This window comes from Prionailurus viverrinus, chromosome C2 (genome assembly GCF_022837055.1).
Source record: "Prionailurus viverrinus isolate Anna chromosome C2, UM_Priviv_1.0, whole genome shotgun sequence".
NCBI classification, from domain to species: Eukaryota; Metazoa; Chordata; class Mammalia; order Carnivora; family Felidae; genus Prionailurus; species Prionailurus viverrinus.
Window position 1 is genome coordinate 123,300,777 of NC_062569.1, and position 21,437 is coordinate 123,322,213.

At 34.8% G+C, this 21,437-nt stretch overlaps 1 long non-coding RNA gene across 1 annotated transcript in view; it reads left to right on the forward strand.

Annotated features, from left to right (window-relative positions):
* The window catches only part of LOC125175631 (uncharacterized), a 41,293-nt gene extending 20,555 nt beyond the window's left edge, over positions 1-20,738 (forward strand). The window contains exon 4 of the long non-coding RNA XR_007155907.1: positions 20,624-20,738. This is a non-coding gene — a long non-coding RNA (uncharacterized LOC125175631). The remainder of the gene's footprint in view (positions 1-20,623) is intronic.
* The last annotated feature ends 699 nt before the right edge of the window (positions 20,739-21,437 follow it).

Here is a 21,437-nt window from a genome sequence, read left to right on the forward strand (position 1 = left end):
GTATAAATAATTTAGTCATTTTCATTGTTGTACTGAAATTTGGTAGTCTTGTTTAAATTTCTACATATGTGGTGATCATAATTGAATTTGGCATCCCAAATGTGGTTCAATGATGTAAAAGTATAGTTAACTGTTACATTGGCATATTTTTATAGTTCATTTTTTATTTTTTTTTATTTTTTCAACGTTTATTTATTTTTGGGACAGAGAGAGACAGATCATGAACGGGGGAGGGGCAGAGAGAGAGGGAGACACAGAATCGGGACCAGGCTCCAGGCTCTGAGCCATCAGCCCAGAGCCTGACGCGGGGCTCGAACTCACGGACCGTGAGATCGTGACCTGGCTGAAGTCGGACGCTTAACCAACTGCGCCACCCAGGCGCCCCTATAGTTCATTTTTTAAATAAGTACAGAATTTTGGACAAACCCCTTTATACTCCATGTATTTGAAAATAATCCTTGGGTCCTATATTATTGACTGATTTATTTGATATACCTTTTACTTAAAATAGTGTAAAATTTTTCAAATAGAAACAGGTAAACAATAATTTACATACTTTATATGAGTGTGGTACTTAGATGTGAAATAGATCCAATGAACCTGTGTTTTGTGAGACTTCTTTGGAAAGGTTGCTGTCAAAACATGGAGATGATAGATGAGGGATTACGGAGTTTGGACTATAAAACATAGATTGGCCTGATGGGGATGGAGGGGCCAGCAGATTTAACAATTTATGATTGGTACAAAGGGTAGAATTTAATTTATTGTGGTGACTGGTTGATGAATCTGGAATTATGAGGGAACTAGGAAGCATAAAGCAGAGGTTAAAGTTGTAATAGAGAAGAAATGAAGAAGTTAAGATGCACGTAGTAAGCTCATTGAAGTTAGAGATGGAAAACCAAGAAAAAACAGTTCCTAAATTTTGAAGTTGCTCATAGTGTCTGAAATTGTCTCAGAGGAAGAATACACACATACATACATGTGAGCATACATGAATACGTGCACACTATGTGTACACTCGTACATGCACACAAGGTGGCTGTGCGTGCAGTGATTCATGAGGTAAGACCTGGAGTTAAAATGAGGTTGATCAACCACAGCCACTTTAGCAACACTAACTCCGACCTCAGCCAGCTTAATCTTCTTAGAACATAATAAACAGTCAATAAGGGGTTAGCAATTGCTACTTTTATTGTTAACTGTTTTATTGTTAGCGTAATTATAAATAATTAGAAGAATTTCAGTTCTAGGCTGTTCTTAAAAAATGAACATCTTGATACTAATGTCATTAATGATGACAGCCTGGATGAGGGTAACGATTAAAGTTCATCTAATAACCCTGAAGAGGTTAAAACCCTTTGCTACACAGGGGCGCCTGGGTGGCTCAGTCGATTAAGAGTCCGACTTCAGCTTAGGTCATGATCTCATAGCTTGTGAGTTCAAGCCCCGCGTCGGGTCCTGTGCTGACAGCTCAGAGCCTGGAGCCTGCTTCGGAGCCTGTGTCTCCTTCTCTCTCTGCCCCTCCCCCACTTATGTTCTGTCTATCAAAAGTAAATAAATGTAATTTAAAAAATCTTTATTAGAAAAAAAAAAAAAAAACACCTTTGCTACACAAATAGAGTCCAGAGCCAGCAGCATGGGTATCACCTGGCAGCTTGTTAAAGTTGCAAAATCTCAGGACCACACCAGATTTAGTGACTTAGAATCTGCATTATAAGAATTTCAAGTAGTTCTTACACACATCAGATTGAGAAGCACTGAAATAGGTTACTGAGCATATTTAACTTAATAACATGTAAAAAGCCCTAAAAATATTACAAATTACAGAATTTATAATTAGAAAGATCCATAGAGATCATTTACTTCAAAGACTACATTATACTTTATGAGGAATTGAGACCCAGAAGGGTTAAGCTATTGCTTCAAGCCACATGGCTAGCTAGTTATAACTGCTTTAATAATGATGGATTCTCCCAAGGTAGTTTCAGATTTTTAGCTTTTAACATTTGAAAAGTATTGTCATATTCAGTATGAAATTTAGTCTTAAACTGAAAATATTATATTTCATCTAGCTAATATATAGAAAAGAGAAGCAATTTTACAATTTGTAATATAGAGGAAATCCAAAAAAAATATTTTTCATTGACTAATGTTTTTTAAGACTACCATATAAATGTGTTAAATATATATTTCCAGGGGAATTCGTTTCTGGGGCTGCCATAACAAAGTGCCACAAACTGGGTAGAATAAACATGCCTCGGTTCCGAAGGCTAGTAGTCTGGGATTAAGATCTCAACAGGGTTGTTTCCTTGTGAGGACTGTGAGGACGAACCTGTTCCTTGACACTCATCTAGCTTCTGGTGTTTTGCTGGCAATCTTTTGTGTTCTTTGACTTGTAGAAGTATCAGCCCAATTTCTGCCTTTTTCCTCGTGTGATATTCTCCCTGTGTGTGTCTCCATCTACAAATTTCCCCTTTTCATAAGGACACTAGTCCTATAGCATTGCAGGACAACTTCATGACCTCATCTTAACTAGTTACAGTTGCAACAATCTTATTTCCAAATAAGATCACATTCTGCAATACCAGGGGTTAGGATTTCAACAAATGAATTTTGAAGGGACATAGTTCAGGCCCTAACGCTAGGTTTTAAATTTCCTTGAGAAAAGGAGAAGATTTCTTATGAAACTTAAAGTTTGAAATTGTTATCAGTGACTGCTAAAATAAATTGGAATCATGAAAGTTTTTTTTAATGAACATCTTTTATTCCTATTTAAAAATAACTACATTAAATAAGAACAAGACTATTATAAACTCTTTTGAAAATATATCTTAATTTATCCCTAAAATATCTATATTTATGTATGTAAAAGAACAATATACAATCAAGCAAGTGAAAGCAATTGTTACATAATTATTTAAAATTCAAGTTTTTATAACATTTTTAGCATATTTTATAATCGGAAGCTTCAAAATTGATTACTCTAAAATTTCTTCTTTCTATAATAATTATGATAATAAGGACATGTATTCCTCTAGCTAATACTTTACTAAATCGAAATTCACATATTTCAGGAAGAAGAGAGAAAACATCTGCTAACATAATCAATGAATTCTGTTTTTAAAACCTATGAATTACATTTTGAATTCCATGTAAAATAGGTATATAATTTAATTATTAATAAATACCCATTTTCTATGTTTCTGTGTAAATAACATGTCTGGTGGGTATATAATCTCTTTCTTGACTGATTCAGGACATCTAAGACCTGACTATCCTTGCCAACTAACATCATTTATTGCTTTTTCCTACAAAGCAAGAAAAGATCTATAAACCAATGAACTGAGAATAACATTCAAACTATTTGCATGACTTCTGAAATCATTTATGTTTGGTCCCTTGCTTACATGTTCACCCTCTTTTCTTATAGCTATTTCTCAGCATGTCCCCACAGGATCTCTTTTTAATTCTTTGATGGTGATGCTTTCTCTAGCCTCTGAAAGTTTGAATGGTTTGCTAATGTTGCAAACCTCTCCTGCACCTTCTTTGAGTGGCTAACTTCTTTTTTATCTTAAGAATTGTGTATGTGTAATTTGTTTTGTGAATCCTTTAGGTCTCTGCCAGATGGCTCCCTCCCTGCTACATAAGTCAACAGGACCACAGTCCATGACTATTCTGTGTTATCTTGACTTCCCAAGCATTTATCAGAGTAATTGCCTACTAACTTGTTTTACCCGCTTTGTATATGTCATGCTTCTCTGGGAAGTAACTAGGTCATGTTTACCCCTGAAATAACTATAATTAATGTATTAACTAGTGATCAACAAATGTTTACATGGCTTATGGCTTACTCTGTTTATCTGTCATGCAGAAACATGTGACCAATGATCCCTATATTTATTATTTATAACAACAATATAGCATGATGATAATCAATGGAAAAAAGGTATTCAAGTAAAATTTACTGTTAAAATACAATATTAATTTAAGCTAAAATATCACTATAAAAGTGAATTTGACACATTAAAGTCATGCTAACATAAACCATTGTGATTGCTGCTATTTTCATTTAGCTAAAGAAAAGGGAGAAGATTGTTGACCAAACAAATGCTTTAAAGATTCCTGGTTTATTTTGTCTCTCACACATCCCCCCCAACCTAAAACTGCCAGTTTCTTTGGCCTACACTTAAGGCAATCCAAAAAGGGGTACTGACGAAAGGAAATAAGAAACACATTATTCTAAATCCAAGAAAAATTAGGAAAGAGAGAAGAGATTTGGAAACAGCAGCAAATAGCTCATGAGTCTGCCTCTTGTGATTTCTGTGCTTTTAATGCAGTTTTAATTTTAATCAAAATGTGAACACTCAGAGAATTGGGAGTGGATAGAAAGAAAAAAGTAAGGCTTTTCCTGTTGAACAAAACTAATTCATATTAAACAATGACAAATCAACCGTGAGTAATATGTGTTTGAGAAATAAAATATAATCTTCTGCTCCATAATTTTATATTGCTTGGAAAATATTTATTAGATGATTAGTATGAAAACCATTGTGCAATAATATTATCTCATTAACAACTCATAATAACTGTTCTAGTTATGTGTTAATATCAACATTAAAAATGTTTTTTTAAGTATGTTATTTTTGAATTAATTTATTTGAGAGAGAGAGAGTGAGTAGGGGAGAGGCAGAAAAAGAGGGAGAGAGAGAGAGAATCCCAAGCAGGCTGTGTACTGACAGCACAGAACCTGCTATGGGGTTCAGTTCCTTGAACTATGAGATCATGACATGAGCCAAAATCAAGAGTTGGGTGCTCAACTGACTGAGCCACCCAGGTGCTCTCAAAATGGTTTTTAATGTTAAATGAAAATAGCTACTAATCTCAATCATAAAAAGGAGCATAATATTTAGTGTTTAAGTCAATCCTTGGACATGTTTGGAAATAAGTAATAACCCTGACCTATTTGTTTAATTCTTATTAGTGTCCTCTTTTAAAAAATATGCATACACTGAGCTTAGGGTAGCCATATGGAAGGTAATAAAACCAAGTAAGTAGAGTCAAGATTCAAACTGAAGTCTCTTTGTTCTCTTAACCACTAAACCAGTGTGTCTCTTCCTAGAATTATACAGTTTTGGCATTTTTCAAAACTGAATACAAAAACTGATGCACAAATATTTTCCTTTATGGAACACATGTCTAACTAACAAGGCTTTCCATTTTACTTCCCACAGTATGTGCAAATTAAACCACATTTTCCCCAGTCAGTCAATTTCAATAACTTGGCTTGCTGTATACTTTAAAAAAAAAATCTTTATTTATTTATTTTGAATGAGAGATAGAGGGAGGGGCAAAGAGAGAGAGGGAGAGAGAAAATACTAAGCAGGCTCCACATTGTCATTGCAGAGCCTAATGAGGGGCTCAAACTCATGAAATGTGAGATCATGACCTGAGCTGAAAACAAGAATGAGTTGCTTAACCTACTGAGCTACCCAGGCACTCCTCTATACTTTTTTTCCGATATAAAATATTAGATACAAGGACAAAAGACAAGTCCTATCAGGTAATACTGAAATGATTTAGCTCATCAAGACAATATCAAACAATATTGAGACATAGAAGTATAGCAGCATGATTGATATATAGGGTTACAACATTGCTCTGTGCCCAATTGTGGAAAGAAGGTAAAGGGGGGACATCTTTGTGTGGTTATTTATTTTCTTGAAGAAACTTCAAAGTTCTTAAAAAAGGATACAAATTAAATTAAAATAAATGATTACTAGAGAAATTTATAAGAAGATGCTTAAATGAGGATTTTTTTCTATCAGACTTCAAGTTTAGTGTAAGCATATATGGTGCAATATAGAAAGTTCAACCTATTTTTTTATTAATTCCTAAGTAATTTTTATGGCCGCAACTTTATGGATGTGTTTCCAACCGGCAGAAATATTTAATGATGGTTTTGGTATTTAAATTCAAATACTTCCAAAATAAGAATATTAGCCACTGGCACAAAATTAAATTATTTTAACATCAGTTAATTACAGATATCCCCAGCCCCCACCTCATTTTCCTCTAGAAATATATGTAAAAAATGGTTTACATTACTAACTCCTATCAAAAGTGGTTTCTACTGTGAGAATATCCTCAAGCAAATCTCTTTGGATCTCTCCAAAGAAATAGCTGTGGGACAGTATCAACCCAGAGGAGCATAGTCTCAAGGGTTACAATCACTTCTGCCAATCTGCTCTATCTCTGAGTTATCAGTCAATTATAGACATTGTCACAAATTAACCTGAAAAGCCAAAACAGAAAGAAAAGAAGAAAGAAAGAAAGAAAGAAAGAAAGAAAGAAAGAAAGATATTCATCCATTTTTTTAAGTTTTAATTTTAAATTCCAGTTAATTAACATACAGTGTAATATTAGTTTCAAGTGTACAATATAATGGTGCAACACTTCCACACTCCTGGTGCTCATCACAACAATGGCACTCCTTAATCCCCATCACCTGTTTAACACCTCCCCCACCCACCTCCTTTCTGGTAAGCAGCACTTTGTTCTCTATAATTAAGAGTCTCTTTTTTTATTCATCTCTCTCTCTCTCTCAATCTCTCTTTTTTTCCTTTGCTCATTTGTTTCATTTCTTAAATTCCACATATGAGTGAAATCATAATGGTATTTTTCTTTCTCTGACTGACTTAGTTCACTTAGCATAATACTCTCTAGGTCCATCCATGTCATTGCAAATGCAAGATTTCACTCTTTTTGATGGCTGAGTTACATTCTATTGTGTGTATATACATTCATCAGTCAATGGATACCTGGGCTGTTTCCATAATTTGGCTATTGTAGATAATGCTGCTACAAACATTGGGGTGCATAAATCCCTTTGAATTAGTGTTTTTGTATTTTTTAATGTTTATTTTTGTGTATGTGTGTGTGAGAGAGAGAGAGAGAGAAAGAGAGAGAGAAAGACCATGAATGGGGGAGGGGCAGCAAGAGAAACAGAATCCAAAGCAGGCACCAGGCTCTGAGCTGCCAGCACAGAACCCAATGCGGGGCTCTAACTCACAGACCACAAAATCATGACCTGAGCCGAAGTCAAATGCTTAACCGACTGAGTCATTCAGGTGCCCCAGTAATTTTGTATTCTTTGGGTAAATACCTAGTAGTGCCATTTCTGGATCATCGTCATTTTTTACATTCTTTTTCTGTCTCTCTTCCTGCCTTATTTCCTTTCTCATATACTTCTTTTTTCACTCTAATTTTTTTTTAATTTTTTTTCATTTTTTCTCCTTTGTTTCTCTTTCCTCTTACATTTATCTTTGGTTGATAAGTAGACAATTTCTCTTTCCGTTTTGCTTTGGGTGGTCAGAAATCTGGTTAGGAACTACATTTCTACTAGATGCTGGATGGAATGGGCGAAGAAAAAGGCAGGAGATTTAAATTGAAAAACACACAATCGCTGCATTTGGAATTTCTATTCTTTCTTTTCCACATATGTAGTCCCGCACTAGAAACAAACCAAAAATCTGTTTTTGTTCATGAGGCATATTTGTCTGTATGAATTTTCCTATCTGCTAATCATAGAACTGACTCTGGACCAAACCATTTTTTGATGCAACCACAAAAAACTACAAAAGATAGTATTGTTGACTTTCTAGGTTTACTGACCCAGGATGTTTATTGTGTTATTTTTAAATTATTTAAATTTGATGAATCAAGTTCGATTTACATATGATAATAATAGGTTATTTCTTTATTCATGGGTTATAACTATCAATAAAATAGGCACCAAGTAAAATTCTATAGATTGGGTATTTAAAACTTCTGTAGAACATTTATTTCAGTTTATCAGTTAATATGGTGATAAATATGCTTTTTAATAATATTTTATCATCATTATCCTAACAAGTAAATTTCTTCATAATATAGTGCTGTTTTTCTTTCTTTCCTTCTTTCTTTATTTCTTTCTTTCTTAGTGCTGTTTTTCTAGTAAATGTGTCAAGATTAAGATAACGCCCTCTGAAAGAAGTCTTCTGCAAATCTATTTCTTAGAAAAATACAGGGTGCTTTTCAGTGAAGAAATGATAAAACAAATGTGTTTCTGTACCTGCCTGAAAATAGATATTTGTTGTTGCTGCTGTTATTGTTTGATTGTCATGTAAGTCCTTATACTCATTAAAAAAAATCTTAGAGGGGCGCCTGGGTGTCTCAGTCAGTTAAGCGTCCGACTTCAGCTCAGGTCACGATCTCACGGTCCGTGAGTTCGAGCCCCGCGTCGGGCACTGGACTGACGGCTCAGAGCCTGGAGCCTGCTTCCTATTCTGTCTCCCTCTCTCTCTCTGCCCTTTCACCGTTCATGCTCTGTCTCTATCTTAAAAATAAATAAACGTTAAAAAAATAAAAAATAAATTAAAAAATCTTAGAAAGCACATAAAAAAAAAGCTCATTATGTAAAGATACTTTTAATTCACATAGGAGACAACATTTTGCCAAATAAAAGTGGAAAATCAAATGCCTTTATAGATCTTTTCAGAAATTTCTTCTTCCAAGACATAGAAACAAAATTCTCATAATGCCAAAATTAAATTGATTGTAGGTGGACCTTACAAGAATCAGAAGATAAATAAAATATCTTTTGGAAGGGTTGCAAAATATATGTGGTATGCCCTAGTTGATAAACTTGTAGAGATTTTGGTTTTTACTAATGCCATTCTAAAGACTACTTCATACATATTGTAAATTTTGAAAAGACCGTTAGTAGGATTTCTTTTTAAAAATAGACTATCTTGAAATTAGAAGTATATATGAATGTCCCTATCATGTCAATTCAATGAAAAATAACCTTCTCTTTCTGGTTTTAACCTTATTAAAACCTATTTCCCCTAGTGTATTCATATAATATATATTTATTATCTTAATTTTTTTTATTTTTTTAACATTTACTTATTTTTGAGAGAAAGAGACAGAGCATGAGTGGGAGAGGGGCATAGAAAGAGGGAGACACCGAACTGGAAGCAAGCTCCAGGCTCTGAGCTATCAGCACAGAGCCCGACACAGGGCTCAAACTCACCAGCGGTGAGATCATGACCTGAGCCGAAGTCAAGTGTTTAACCAACTGAGCCACCCAGGAGCCCCTATTATTATTTGTTTTTAAGTTTATTTATTTATTTTTGAGAGAGAAAGAAAAAGAGAGAGCGCATGAGCATGCGTGCCCATGAGTAGAGGAGGGGGAGAAAGAGAGAGAGAATCCCTAGCTGGCTCAGCACTGTAAGCTGGGAGCCCAACCAGGGCTTGATCTCACAAACAGAACTGTGAAATCATGACCTGAGTGGAAATCAAGAGTCAGTCGCTTAATTGACTAAGCCATCCAGGTGCTCCAGATAGCTTAATTTTTAAGTAATTTTATTATTTTTTTTCATATAGGAACAAAGCCATCTTTTAGAAACTATGGATTTATTCTTCTAACTTTTGAATAATAAAGATACTTTTTCCTAATCTTGGAAAACTCATAAAAATCATATTGAATTTCTGTTTTAACAATATTAGCTCAGTCAAGAGTATTTAACAAAATGATAGTGTTTCAGAAGGTTATGATCTAAAATGTATAATTAGCTGAGCTTTTGTTGAAAAGAAAATGTATTTAAAATTTAAATTTGTTGTCTTATATAATTAAGCTTTCTTTTGTAAAGTAATGATATATATGAGATCATATGATATATGTGATATATACCACACACATATGTGTATATATTCACATAAATTTATGTATTTAAGTAAATATTATTAAGAAAATATATTTTAAAGTCTTAGAGTAAATAAAATTTAGCTAACTTCATAAGAAGATGTAGTATTTAAAGTTACATTGTATACATTATACAATAGAAATACATACAATACATATATACATGTATACAATAGATATACATTATATCTGACATTCTTGTAACCATTGTGTGATTAATAACATTTCTATAAAAATACTGTTTTAAAAAATACCACACTGAGAGGTGACATATCTCACAATAGTGAGTAGTCACTTCATTTATTAGTTCTTCAAATCATGTAAATTTTTAATAAAATAATGAATAAAGGCACAACTAAAATCAGTTAGAAAATAAAAAGCAAAACCTATTAAGAGATCAACCTGTGACAGAACAATGTGAGGAGATCTGCTCACCTGTTCCCCAGTGCAACAGATGAAAATTAAAATAAGGCGACCTTTAATATCTCTGGTGAGTGTCCAGGAACAAACACAAAATAAGCAATTAAATATTTAAGAAAAACCTCCAAAAATTTTGTAAGAAAATGACAGTATATGGTGTTTGAATCAAGATCATTTCCTCTCTCTGCTATCCCAGTGCAGTGAGGTAGGCATTCTACTCTTGACTGTTGCAGCCAAGAATCAGTAATCTAAGAATGTCTCCTCAGCCCCCAACCAAGGACATTCTTGTCAGGGGGAGTAGGATGTCAGTGTTTACGTCCTGCCCCCAACTACTTACTGCCAAGAGTAAATCTTAAGTAAATGCTTGAATGGTTGGGACATCCTTCTGCCAATTCCCCCCATGGAATGGAGGCCTCACCTTGGGCACAGTGTGTTGGAAATACTGGGGCTCTGATGGCACACATATGAGATGGTGGTTTCACTACAGGAGAGGAAAGGTGAACAAACCCTGTTGCCCAAAATATCACCTTCTAGAGCTGGAGCTTCAGAACAAAACTTGCCAGTGTCCCCATCCTGGGCTCCAGAGCCCTGAATTGAAAATTTTGCCTGGGGGAAGATCATAGAACAAATAGCTCCTAATCTCTTCCCAAAAAACTGACTTCATTTACAACAGAGCACAAAGAAGTTCAAGACTAAGTATATTTTTAAAGAGAGTAGAGGCGTGGTGATGGGCATTTGGGAGGACTTTCAAAAGGCAGACTAGGGGCACCTGGGTGGCTCAGTTGGTTGAGCGTCTGACTCTTGGTTTCGGCTCAGGTCATGATCTCAGGGTTCATGGGATCTAGCCCGCATTGGACTCTGGACTGACCACTAAGTGGATGCTTGGAATACTCCGTCATTCTCTTTGTCTCTCTCTTCCCTCCTCACTTGTGCTGTCTCTCAAAATAAATAAATAAACTTAAAAAAAAAAAAGACCAAAGACTGACTAAAATGTAGTAGGTTTCAGGAGACAATCTAGGTATAAAACTGATGGAAGAAGCCCTCCTTGGGCCTGAAAAACTATCAAACACTGACCTTAAAAACTATTTCTTCAAAGGAGACAAAATTTGGTAGGATTAGTGTGTAGAACAATTCATGCTCTAGAGGACTACTGATGAAAATAGAGAGAGAAATCAGCAGGGAATTAATTAGTGGAATTCAGTAGCTGATGCAGTCAGGAAGAGCACTGCCCAGTTTCCTGCTATTTCAAGATTCAGGGTGACTATGGGAGTGCCCAGTGAGCAGTCTCCCCTAGGAGAAAATCAGAGGGCTAATAATGTATGTAGGAAGGTGAGGAGAAAACATCACGAAAATAATCCAGCCAGTCACCAAACCGATAAAACTCTGGTTACTATAAGAAGCCCAGAGATGAGAAGAAGGGAATAATACCCAGAATTACTACACTATATTATCTAAAATGTACAGTTTTATCTTTTTATTTAAGTTTATCTATTTTGAGAGAGAGAGAGAGCAAGAGAGCATCAGCAGGGGAGGGCAGAGAGAGAGATAATCCCAAGCAGGCTCCGCACTGTCAGCACACTTCGGGCTTAATCTCACAAACCATGAGATCATGACCAGAGCCAAAATCAAAGTCGGACGCTTAACTGACTGAGCCAACCAGGTGCCCCTAAAATGTACAATTTTCAGCACAAAATTTTGAGGCATGCATGCCAAGAAAGAAGTATGACATATACAGTGAAAAAAATATTTTAAAAAGCATACAACAAAAACTGCCTGTGAGATCTACCAGAAATCAGATTTTTCAGAAAAATATTTAAATAGCCATTATAAATATTTTCACAGAACTAAAGGAAACTATGATTAAAGAAGTAAAGTCAATTTTGACAATATCACATCAAATAAGGACTATTAATAAAAAGAAAGTATAATAAAGAAATAAATGTAAACTCTGGAGTTTAAAGGGATAATAACAAATAGAAATTCACTAAACTGGTTCAGCAGTAGATTTGAAATGACAAGAAAAAAGTGAACTTGAAGCAAAATTGAGGGAGCTCATTCAAGTTGGAGAACAAAGGAAAAAGGATAAAGAAAAGTGAAGAGAGCCTCAGAGAAGTGTGGGAAACTGTTAAGTACACCAACATATGCCTAGTGAGAATACCAGAAGGAGAGGGAGGAGCACAAAAATTATTCAAAGATATAAGACCTGAAAACTTCAAACATTAGCTGAAAAACTATAACCCACAAATCCAGGAAGCTCAATGCAGTCCAAGACAAAAAGTACAAGACCTGCAGATACACAGATAATAGTAAATATGCTTCGTTCACTCAGCCCTAGAATGAGCAGATGCTTTCAGGAGTTATCTTTTTGGGGTGGGTTGGATGCTACAAAGTGCTCAACTACTGCCACAACAGTGTTTAAAAGGTTTTGGATAAATTCAAAACTTTCCTCAAGCCAAAATCTTCTACATGGATTGTACACCTAAAATTCTTAAGACTTGTTCCAATCGTGTACTCATACCAAAGCCAAGGGTGCAATTCTCTCTCGCTAGCTTTGCCATATCTCATAGGTATAAGCTGGTCCTAAATCTGAATCTTTTAAAAAATGTATCTTTACCGTCACAACCAATCAGGAGAAAGATACCAGTGGATCAATTTAAATATAAACTAATCAATTAAACTTCCAACTCCATCCCTTAAGAATAGCAGGACTGTCTGTGTGGACTGTATACCACACATTAGTATTCATTAAAAAAGTCTCTCCAATCACATTTTTAATTATAAACCCAAAGAATAACTGAAAGAAATTCCTCAAAAAGTGCAAGACCCCATGACTTGGTCTTCTAAAGCTGGTATGGAACAATGTGATATGGATGTTTAAATCACCACTCTATTTATTGTTTAATGGAACTTCAGTATTCTATCATAGTTAAAAAGAAAGAAAGAAAACTGAAAATAACCTAAAGGTCCATCAATAGTCTGTGGGTCATGCAGTTATTAAAATTAACTATGTGTGTGTATGTATGTGTGTGTTGTCTTGTTGGTATTCAGGACACATTCTTTTTTTTTATTTTTCTTTTTTTACGTTTATTTATTTATTTGAGAGAGAGCACATGCACTAGCTGGGGAGGAACAGACAGAGGGGGACAGAGAGAATCTCAAGCAGGCTCTGCACTGCAGAGCCCGACACGGGGCTCATGGGGCTTCAACTCACGAACTGTGAGGTCATGACCTGAGCCGAAATCAAGAGTTGGACACTTAACCTACTGAGCCACCCAGGTGACCCAGGGCATATTTTTAAGTTGAAAATTAAGGTTAGAAGATCATATGAATAGTGAGATTTCATTTGGGAGAACAAAACTATCTGCTTTGCATAAGAAACAGAAGTCTGAGAGATAACGTAAAAAAAAGTTAATAATGATTATCTGTTTGAAATATTTTTCTGTGTCATTATTTTCTATTTTTCCACCTGTATTTTCTCTTATTTTTATACATTAAAGCTTATTATAGAAGTGTAGGTAGGCATAACCAAACTGTTAGTCCTGAACTTTTGTGCCTGGACAGAGGGTGCCTTCATTTACATCTTTTACATTTCAATTATGCAGAAATCTGTATGAAGCCAGTAGTCAACAAATCTCACATGATGCCTAAATATATGTGTTTTTTTCCACCATGCCTTACGTTAAATCTTCAGATCTTATTTATCTTATTGTTGTAAATTTGTACCCCTCTACCAACTTCTCCCTATTTATCCAAACCCCCAGCCCTGAAAACCACTTCTACTCTCTTTTGTATGAGTTTGATTTTGTTTTGTTTTGTTTTTAAGATTCCATCTGTAAGTGACACCATGCAGTATTTGTCTTTTAGGTTCTGATATCCCCTACAGTTCGTGTAGTGCTAGAGAGAGTGGATGGTTCCCACAGCTATTTCAGTTCTGTCAGTGTTCCATATCACTATTATCCTTCTGACACCTAAAATTTTGGGAATTTAACCAATTCCCTATAATTAAGCCCCCTCAGTTAAAATAACTAGTGTAGCTCCTACTTTCCTAAGTAATGCTGACTTACATTGTCAATGTGTTTTAAATTATATTCATCTATTGTCTATTTGTATGAAATGTTTAGTAATAAATTAAAGGTAAGCATTTCTAAAAGAATATTATACATTTTTGATATAAGCATATCAAGAAAAGCATTTAATATGGTCATGCAACCCAACAGAGGTAATTATCGATGATAAAAGAATCACTGTAGAGGTCATATGTATTATGATTATTTAGAATCATAGTGCCAAATGATTACACATTCTCCATTCGAGTTGTACCGTACTTGGTGAAGACTTCCCTGAATATTCGCCCATCTACCACAAGAGAAGAGATCTTAGAGTTCAATAGTCTCTATTTTCTATAGGACCAGAGTACAAGATTAAGGAGATTGATGTTCCTCCATGTTATGTTAACCGTGGACCAAACAAAATACCTTTCTTCTTCTGTAAGTCCTTCATGTTCATACCACTAAAATGAATCTTCACCCTGTCATCTTCCATTTTGAAATACAATTAATAGGTATAGTTGAAAGGGTATTTGATTTCATATTTCTAGGGGCCAAAAGAGAAATATTAGTTTCCTAGGGTTGTGATAACAATATTCCACAAACTGGGTGCCTTAAACAGAGAAATTTATTTTCTCAGAGTTCTGGAAGGTAGAGCTACAAGTTCAAGGTGTCAGCAGGTTTGATTTCTTCTGTGTCCTTTCCCCTTTGCTTGCAGCTGCTGCCTTTTTGCTGTGTGTTAATATGTTTGTCTCTGTTTCTCTTTTTTTTCTCTCTCTCTCTTTCTCCTAATCTCATTTTATAAAGACATAAAGGCATATTGGATTAGGAACCACTGTAACGAATGTTCTTATTTACCTGTTTCAATTCTATATTTTCAAATATAGTCCAAATATAGTGAGGTACTGGGGGTTAGGGCACTGACAAGTGAATTTTTAGAAAACACACTTGAGCCCATAACAAGAGAAATTATCCAAGAAATTATTTGACAAATCTTTATAAAGAACCTCTAAGATTTTTGCTCAATCCACGTTCATTGAGATCATTAACGACAGAGCTCATCGCAGAACTCAGATCCCCAACACACACAATTTCAAGATCCTTTCCATCTCTTTACTTTATTTCCATCGTTGTATCAAATGCACTACTCTGAATTAGGAAATTGCAAATAATATACGTGATTGGCATACTCAAAGTATTTTCTACTTTTCTATTATTTATTATGGTTTAGCACTACTGTCAATTTTATAAAAATCCACTTGTCATTGAGATTTATTGAATAGGCATGAAACTTATGAATACACTAACATACTGGTGTTCAATAAACATTTTATCCTCCATGATTCCTAAGGATTCCTGTGTATTTTTCAAAGAGTTCTAGAAAGTTTCGCACCAGAATATTGCCAAAAGTCTCTAGATGCATTCCTATCATCAGGTCACATGAAAGATAACAAAACACATATATATTACAACATATTTGTAAGCCAATTGCAATTCACACCTGATCTGTAGTATTATGAGAATAAGCATGGAGTGAGAAATAAGTATAAACTTAGTCTAATTTCTTAAAAAAAAAAAAGTGGTTCTATGCGATAAAGCCCAAACCATGCTGTTTAGTAGAATGTAAATTCTGATTAAATCATGCAAATGACAAACTGCTTAAAAGTAAATACGATCAATAGTAAATTAAAAAGGCTTAAAGCCAAATTGGAGAGAGCCAAAAAAAGTGAATTCAAATTAGCTATGTATGTTTTAGGTTTTGAGTTAGAAATAGTAGGCATGCTATGATTCAGAATACTTATAAATACGTGTCATCCACATAATATTAAGTTATGCCAGTCATGTATTTAGTTGTCCTTTCTTTGGATCACAAAAGTCATTTTAATCTTCTGGTAATCTCTGTAATACATACTTCCTATTCTACAAAACCAACTCTTGCCAATTTAACATCATTGGATCTGTGGTGCCATTATTAAATAGCATGAGTAAATAGTTCTTCCAATAAATGTATTCTGAATCAAAGACATGTAAACCCAATTACTTGCCTTGTTTTCCACAGATTTTTGATCTTTCACAAAATGCTTGTTTCTTCACTTGGAACAAGCCTTTTGAATTAATAAACATTAGGAAACCATATGCCAGATCTGCTTGAATGTAAAGCATAGTGTTTTATGGCAGTTGGCAGTGGGCTAAAACAAGAATGTGTACATATCCAGGGGTCTGATTTGAGAACAAGGTCAAGGCTTTAGAGGTAGGACAGAGGAATATGCTTCCAAACAGAGTTTTGAGACTAAAAACTGATTTACAGTTGTATAGTCAGCACCTGGCATTATTACTGTAAGTGATGATTCCAAACCAAAATCTAATACCTGTATGTCTGTATGACCAGGGCCATGGAAGACAGGCAGGGAAAGGCTGGCAATTATTCTAGAATGGCAATTAACATTACAGAAGTCAGATAATCTGTATTGTGGTGTTGTTAAAGTGAAAATGGAATCTCAATAGAGAAACTTAAATGGCAAAACTTAAGGACAGATAAATATTTATGAGGACAGGAGTACAAAGACAGAGCTCAGGTACAATCAGACCTATGATATGTTCATTTGTTATTTGACAATGTGAATAGACTTGTGTCTCATTGAATATATATGATTTATTGCACACAGGCCTCCTTGGGCACTGAGATGTCACAGATGCTGTAAAGGTTCAGGAGCTTGGATAGGGCATTGATCTTTAAAACACTCTCATCATCACGGAGCAAACCAAACAAATTATCTCTCTTGTTTGTGAAGCCAAATGGGGTATTAACTGCTACAGGATCAGAAAATTATTTCCAACAAAGACTATTCAAAAGGTAATACTTTCTTTCAGATTTTCCTAACTTTGCAAAGGTGATGAAAAAGCATATCAGAATAATGTAGGACAATGGTCAGTCACTTCTATTTGGTATATCTGGAGATGTATTAAATAGATATACATCAACTATATCTACTTACTTCCTATGTAATGATGATCTCATGGCTAAGTTTCATTGTTATCGACTCCATACCTGGGGAACCAATGTATACAGTGGTTTTTGAAGTTAAATTCTTTTGCTAGCAGTTTCTGACATCACATACAATTCTGTTAGTGCCTACATATTTAAATAATTTCATTAAAGGTTCCTCTCTGATCTATAGTTTGTTGTAATTCCTAACTATAAACATGGTTATAACTTCTGTAGACTAAAATATGAACTAAGTGAAGTCCTTAATTTCACAAAGTTCACGTTCTAATAAATAATAAGGAAGGCATTCTTCTCGGGGAAACTAAGAAAACATGCTAGGGATTCAAACACAGAGAAAAAAGTAAGCATGTGAGATTTCAGACAGACTTATACCTAGCTGTTTCCTTCTACTTCATCCTCACTTTTTTCAACTCAATCCACATATTTTCATTCACTAATTTGATTCACACTTTATGAATGAGAGATCTAAAACTATAGTTTGAACCCTGCTAGAAATCTTTACGCAAATGAGACATGAACACAAATTCAGAGTGTCCCAAAATGAACTCACCACTGTGTCTTCTTTCCATTCCTCAGAAAGGTTTTTCTTCTCAAATCCTCCACCTCAGTCAACGGCCCCATATGTTTTTCTACGAACTTGAAAGCTAGAGACATCCAAGATCCCTCCATATCCCTCATTCTCCAATTCTTGTTACGCAGACTTTTTCCTCCATTCAGAATATTATTCTGTTCATTCCTTTTTTCTGCATCTCCATTGCTCTCCTTTTCTATAATCTCTAGTTTTCTATTGGGTTTACAATGTTTCACTTTATTCTAATGAATGCTAAATTTAGCAACCAGTTTTTTTTTTCTAAAGTGCAACCTGATCATCTCAATTTTGACTTCATGTTCTTTCAGAGTTTCTCACTTATAAACATATGGAACACTTCACATGGACTATATGATTCATTGTGTTATGGCCTGTTCCAGCTGTCCAACCTTACCTGTCTTGATAACTACTCTGTGTTGTATTTAGCAATATTTAACCACAAACTTGTCCTGAATTCACATATTCATTGTCAGGCTTTTGCATATTCTCATTGCTTGAATATACTCAGATTCTGTATACTATCCCCAAACCTATTCTACCCCATAAAATTTCCTGTAACTCCCTCAGGCAGAGACATGATTTCTTCCTGTCTGTTTTCACTCTGCATATATTTCTATTAAAGCAGTGACTACATTGTATCAAACCAATTCATTTTTGTTTTCATCTGCTTTGTCTCTAGAACATATGCCCTGGAAAACAAAGACTAATCTTGTCATGATTGTGAATAAATAACTTAGCATTAAGCTTGTTACTTAAATTATGTTCACCAAAGCACTAAATGCAGCTAGATGTTTCTGACAGATTTTTTCAACGTTTTTTTATTTTTTTTATTTTTTTTATTTTATTTTTGGGACAGAGAGAGACAGAGCATGAACGGGGGAGGGGCAGAGAGAGAGGGAGACACAGAATCGGAAACAGGCTCCAGGCTCTGAGCCATCAGCCCAGAGCCCGACGCGGGGCTCAAACTCACGGACCGTGAGATTGTGACCTGGCTGAAGTCGGACGCTTAACCGACTGCGCCACCCAGGCGCCCCTCTGACAGATTTTAAACTAGTGTCCTTTGTACCTCTTCTCTCTGGAAATAGGATAACTTTAAACATGTGAAGTTAGTCAGTGGAGTGGGCTAGGACTCACATCATCCAGTTGCAGGCATTAGGGAAAAGAAAATTTAATGAATCAGGTTAAGTTAGGTTACACTAAGCTGACAAACAACCTCAAAACCTCTGTAGTTTAATAATTAATCTTTACACTTTACTCATCAAATCAGTTGTGAATATGAGTGTCCTTCTAGGTCTATTCTTTTCAATGTGACATCTTAACAATCCACATCAAGGGAGAATCCAGAATCCAGAATTCTTTATTTCCATAATCAGGACGACAGAAGAAGAGAGACTGGAGAATATCATACTAATTCTTATGTATTTCTACCAAGAATTGCTTTACTTTTCATTGGTTTATTTTTCATTGACAAAAGTAAGTCATATAAATTTCAAGGGGACAGAGAAGTGTCATCATCCCATATGCCTAGCAGAAAAGAATGCAAGAAATATTGCTTTCAACAATAATGATACAGGAACTAAGTAGGAACCAGCAATCATTAAAAATAGGCTTTAATATTAAATATTTGCATGCGACTTTTGCACATTACAGTGAAACCATTTGATGTTGATCAGATATCAACAGTATTACAATTTAAAAAAATATGTGGGGCTTCTGGATGGCTCAGTCAGTTAAGCATCCAACTCTTAATTTTAGCACAGGTCTTGATCTCACCTGGGTTATATAGAGCCTCTCACTGGGCTCTGCGCTAATGGCATGGAGCCTACCTAAGTTTCTCTCTCTCCCCCTCTCTCTGCCCCTCCCTGGGCAAGTGCTCACTCTCTCTCTGTCTCTTTCAAAAAAAAAAAAAAAATTGTAGTTCGCTTATTTGTGCTTCTAATTGGATAGTGTCTGTTAGGGCTAGCTTAAAAAAGAAATTGTGATTTAACATGGCAGGATGGCTGCCTTTAAAAATACACGGCTGTGCACTCTAAAACATCTGGGCAATATTAAAACTTTACTTTGAGCACTATAAAATGTATTAAATATTCATATTAGTTCATACAACCAAATTAATTGCACATTTTTAATTTTTCCCAATTTCAAAAACTAACTTAGAATATGTACTTACATAGTTGTTATTTAGAATGGAGAGACTTATATCATGGTACAATGTTAAGCCATGCAAGCATCCTTTCATTCCAAAAACATTACATAGATGTTACTATATTTAAGATACTGTATTTTAAAACAGTTATGATTGCTACATAAATTAATATGCAAATAGTGTATAATGTCTCATAAGTGGAGTTCCATTGTCTAAATTTTTATGTGTTCTTAGTGATTATGTTGTAAGAACTGCTTCAACACACTGGGTAACTATAATGAAACTGCCCTTTTCTACCCTCTAAAAGAATCCAAATAAATAAACTTCTTTTTGTCAATATTTCTCTAGATTGCTGGGCAATCTTTTGGTGGTTTTCTACTTAGTATTAATTCATTTGAATAAATCCTAAACCATCCCAGTTCCCCGAATACTTTGATTTGTTAGGATGACAGCAGATGTTCTATTGAGTAGAAAAAAATCCCTCCAGTTTTGTTGCTGCTTCTCCTCCCTATTTCAGTCACACATCAAATACTCATGACAGTTAACTTTCTTTCTCAGAAGGTGACTTGAGTTTTCTCTTGCCAGCTGCTTTTAAACAATTCCTTGTTTCTTTCCAAAGTTGATGGGATTAACAATTTTCTCTTTCTCTTTTCTCTGTCTTCTGATTTAGGATATTCACAGATAAGTGGCGTTGCATATCATAATTCAAGTCTGCATTTCAAGCTGAGGAAGAACTAAAGTAAGCTGGAAGAATCTCTTCTTTAGGACCACTGAGAGTTTAAAGAGTCTCTGGAGACACAAGATCATAAAATTATTTCACAGTGATTCTCTGCATGCTTCTCTTATTCTGCTTATTATTTATTTATCTTATGCAATTTTCTCCTTAGCATTTAATTTTGAGTATGTTACTAGGCTACAAAATAATAATTTCATAGGCCCCTAGCCAGCCCTAAATTTAGTAAACTCTTTGATGTGTGGTAAATTTAGTTCTATTTAATATTGGTAGACTCTACTGGGACCTTGGAGAAACTGAGGGGGATTTGTAACAAGAACAGCAATGAGTGTTACCCTACTCCATCAAGGCACTTTCACTTGTCTTTGTAGAAGGACCTGTCATTTTGAAATATTGTTAGAAAAAAAAATCCTGGCATCATAAAATACCTGCTGAGAGATTTATTTTATTTATAATTATAATTTTGCTTTTGTCTCAAGTGTTGCCAAAACATGCATTAAAAGTAAGTTACTTATTCTTAAATTCTCCTTGGTACTTTAAAAGGAGATGCCGGAAGATTTTCATATGATCACAAATTCTATAATTAAATAATTTAGCATATGTAATAAAGGATATAGAATAGAAATAACTTTTATTTGCAAACAAATTAATATATGCATGTGCATGTCGTATATATCTATGTATTCACAAACCAATTATATTTATTGAAGATATAGGATTTTTGCTCCTTTCTTTTGTTAATGTAACCAAG